Source organism: Macaca thibetana, chromosome 7 (assembly GCF_024542745.1).
Source record: "Macaca thibetana thibetana isolate TM-01 chromosome 7, ASM2454274v1, whole genome shotgun sequence".
NCBI lineage: Eukaryota > Metazoa > Chordata > Mammalia > Primates > Cercopithecidae > Macaca > Macaca thibetana.
In genome coordinates, this window is record NC_065584.1 from 59,829,624 (window position 1) to 59,834,198 (window position 4,575).

Here is a 4,575-nt window from a genome sequence, read left to right on the forward strand (position 1 = left end):
TTATCATTTTCTTAAATGCCTAGAATTCCCTAGTGAAGCAGAACAGTCCTAGAGTTATCTTTGCAAGAAGATTCCATCGTTAAAATTTTAATTTTTTAAATATAAATAATACTATTGAGATTTTCTGTCTTGTGCCAATTATGTCTTTCAAAAAATTGTTCTACACCATTCACGTTGTCAAACTTATTCACACCAAGTTATTTATTGCATTTTCTTAGTAATGTAATACTGCAAAATGACATCCATAATTGCATTTCTTATTTTGGTAATTTGTAACTTCTCTCTTTCCAGAGGATTACAAATTTTGCTAGTCTTTTCAAGTATTGCCTTTTTACTTTGTTGACATTCTCTACTTTTTGTCCATTTTATTTTTTTTTTACTTTATTAAAATACTGAGTTTTATTTCACATGTATATTTTTGTCTCCCCACCATTTCCATGTCTGACTACCGCTACTACTATGTCCTATCATAACATTCCATACATACTTAAAACAAAGCAAAGGGTGGAGTTCCATCTTTAAAAACTAAATGGGCATTTTGGACAACACATTCTTGGCAATGGAACCAGGACAACATTTATCAAACACGGTAGGGAAAGTTCTCATCTGCATTATAAAAAGTACAGCCAGATATCAACCATTACAGAAATGAAATAAGACAGAAAATTTTTAACAAATTGTTTAAACTATTTTCTTAAAGAGACTTCCTCCACTGCCAGAGATCTTGAATAGCCTCTTGGTTAATCATCCGGAAGCAATTCTTCATATAACTGATGAATTTGGCTTCCACTTTGGGAAGAGAATCGCCTTTTTCTATACTTGCTTGCATTTTTGCTTGAATATCTTCTACAGAACTAGGTCGTTTTGGTGTTTTCGGAGTTTTTTCCTGATTTTTTGAAGGACTCTTGTCCTTTTGATCTTGGTGTTGATGATAATTTTGAGTCTTGTCCATTCTGATTTGACTTTTGTGCATTTTTAACTGGAGTATCTCATATAGATTTCATTACTGGTGCTTTTTCTTCAGCTTCCTCATCATCAAAATCATGATCATCTTCTTCATCATGATCATCATCATCATCATCATCATCTTCATCAGCAGCAAGTTTTACTTTTTTCTGTGGAACTTTGCTACCACCTCCAGGGGCAGACCACTTTTCAGATATACTTAAGAGTTTCCCATCCTCCTCCTCTTCATCTTCTGACTCTGCATATTCCTCCACAGCTGCTAAGTGTTGTCCACTAATATGCACTGGCCCTGAAGCACACTTCAACTTTGAGACCACTGGTGGTCTTATTTCAAGCCCCCAAGGGAAACCGTTGACTGTACAGACCTTTTCAAAGTTGCCAGTGTAATGACTTCCACTCTTATCTTTAGTTTCTTCTTTTTTCTAACTTCAAAAGTTTGAGGCATACATTGTAAATTGCATGTATTTTTGATTTGTAAACGTTGGTACTAAATTACCTTGTAGTATACACTTGAGCTTCATCTCACACATTTTGAAAATTCACATTGTTACTATTATTTATTTCTAAGTATATCCTAATATTGATTTCTTTTTTTTTTTTTTTTTTTGACTCATGGTCATTTAGAGTATGCTGAGTAATTTTCACATATTTGCTGTTTGCCAAAATTATCTTTCTGTTATTGATTTATATTTTAATTTCCACATGGTCAGAGAACATACTTTGTTGATTTCTGTTCTTTAAAACTTATGTTAACATATTTTGTTGTATTTATGTCTATGTGCTTCAATTTTTGTGCCATTATAATTAGTATTTTTTAAGTTTAAAATAATTTTTTATACTCAGCAATGAAAAGAAGAAAGAATTGGAACATCCCATAATGTTAAGATGTTAATTTTTCCCAATTTCATCTATTAATTTAACAGAATCTCAATAGAAATCCCAGCAAGTGGAGAGGCTGAGGCAGGCGGATCACAAAGTCAGGAGTTCCAGACCAGCCTGGCTAACAGAGTGAAACCCAGTCTCTACTAAAAATACAAAAATCAGCTGGATGTGGTGGCAGGCGCCTGTAATCCCAGCTACTCAGGAGGCTGAGGCAGGAGAATCGCTTGAACCCAGGAGGCAGAGGTTGCAGTGAGCCGAGATCGAGCCACTGCACTCCAGTATGGGTGACAGAGCTAGACTCTATCTCAAAAAAAAAAAAAAAAAAAAAACTCAGCAAGCTTTTTCGTAGATGTTCTGTTTATAAGATGGTTCAATATTTATATGGAAAGGTAAAGCTACTACTTAAATAATCAGAACAATTTTTAAAAGAAAAAGTTCCAAGACTCCAATTACCTGATTTTAAACCATGTTATTAAGCTTCAGTAATTAAAACTGTTTACTATTAACAAAAAGATAGAAATAGTGATCAATGGAACACAATAGAGATTCCAAAAATATACTTACACAAATAGGGTCAAAACACATAAAAATTTATAACAAAAAGAGTAAAAAAGAAATTCTGCACCTAGAAGCAAACATAGGACAACAATCTACATTACCTAGGGATTGACTATGTGTTTTAAAGTATGGCATTAACAGTGTAACTCATGAAAGAACATAATGATAAATTAAACTTTAAATAAAACTTTAAAATATTTTGCTCTGTGAAGGATACAGTTGCAAGAATGAAAAGACAAGTCATAAACTGGGAGAAAACATTTGCAAATAATATATCTGATAAAGAACTTTTACTTAAAAAACAAGGCAGAAGATCTAAATAGACTCTTCACCGACAATTCCCAAACCTGGCAAGGATTCAGAGCAGCAGGAACTCTCATTCATTGCTGGTGGGGACACAAAATGGCACTTTGCAAGGTAGTTTGTCAGTATCTTACTAAATATAACTTAGATTTAAATGTAGCAAGCCTATTCCTGAATATTTACACAATTGATTTGAAAATGTATGTCTGAAAAATACATGCAGAGGAATGTTTTTAGCAGTTTTATTCTTAATCACCAAAAATTTCAAGCAACATTGAAATAATATCCTTTAGTTAGATAAATGGATAAACAAACAATGGTATGTCCATATAATGGAATATTATTTAGTGATAAAAAGAAACAAGCTATTAACTCATGGAGCTACTTAGATGAACTTTAAGTGCATGTTGCTATGCATAAGAAGTCAGTCTGAAAGTCTACATGTTGAAGTCCATTCATATGACATTTTTGAGCAGGGAAAACTGTTGGATTGAAAGACAGATCAGGGTATTCAAATGATTGTGGAAGGGAGAGTGTTTGACTAGGAGAGGCACTACGATGTTTCAGTTCAGTGGAACTAATTGGTATTATAGTGTAGTGGTGGATATAAAACTCTATGCATTTATTGAAACCCATGAAGTGGTACCACAAAAGGGCCAGGCACAGTGGCTCACACCTGTAATCCCAGCACTTTGGGATGCTGAGGCAGGTGGATCATGAGGTCAGCAGTTCGAGACCAGCGTGGCCAACATGGTGAAAGCCCATCTCTACTAAAAATACAAAAATTAGCCAGGCATGATGGCGGGTCCCTGTAATCCCAGCTAGTCTGAAGGCTGAGGCAGGAGAATCGCTTGAACTCGGGAGGTGGAGGTTGCAGTGAGCCAAGACTGTGTCATTGTACTCCAGCCTGGGTGACGAGAGAGACTCCGTCTCAAAACAAAAAAAGATGTACAACAAAAAGAGTAAATCTTAATTTATGCAAATTAAAAGAATTAACCAGAATAATGTATTGTGTGCAGTGAACATGGTGACAAAAAGATTCTAGTTGTATAACAAATTTATGGAAAATCCTCACTGAAAAGGGTGGGCAGAAAACTAGCTGACAAGTAACTTTGGAAAATGGTGCTTTGATTGGAAACTGTAAGACTAGAAACAAAAGGAACTGTACGTAAACACTATACTCTAGTTGTTTTTCACAGTGGTCTGGGTTAACAATTCTGAAAAAACTGTATATATAGAGTAGGGTTGAACAAATACGTAAATACATGGTGGATGCTGTGAGGCAGGTTTATTCCTATTGGAAGAGCAGTTTCAGATAGGCAAGGACAGGGGAAACTAGAATGAACCACGTGGTAATGGATTAGAGTTAGAGACAGCTGTATGAACTTATGTTCAGCGTAATACAGATACAAATATGTAAGTATTGACATTGAATTTGCCAATACCTTGAACTGAAGAGTTCCAAGACTCCAGAACTGTGAGGAATAAATTTCTGTTATTTTTAAGTCACTCAATTCATGATATTTTGTTATATTAGTCCAAATAGACTAAGACACTCTTGAGTGTGGGTTGTAGCAAATAGTGACTTGCTTTCAAAAACTACAGTATGGAAGACAGGAGAATGCCTTTACAGTTGAAAAAGCTGTTCAACACTACTTTGGTCAGGTAATCAAAGTTAATATCAACAATAAGTCATGCTGTTAGCATACATCCTTACTAAAAGGTGATGAAAAAGATACTTTACAATATAAAGCTCTTTTTATGCAATTTGTTTTCCTCCTCTTTCTAGTTTTACCAGTATTAATACATTGGCAATAGGAAGGCTTTCCTGCTATTCCTGATGACCCTCGCGTTTGTTATTCACAG

At 34.7% G+C, this 4,575-nt stretch overlaps 1 pseudogene; it reads right to left on the reverse strand.

Annotated features, from left to right (window-relative positions):
• Positions 1-667: 667 nt before the first annotated feature.
• LOC126959148 (nucleophosmin-like) lies at positions 668-1,411 on the reverse strand (annotated as a pseudogene).
• Positions 1,412-4,575: the final 3,164 nt, after the last annotated feature.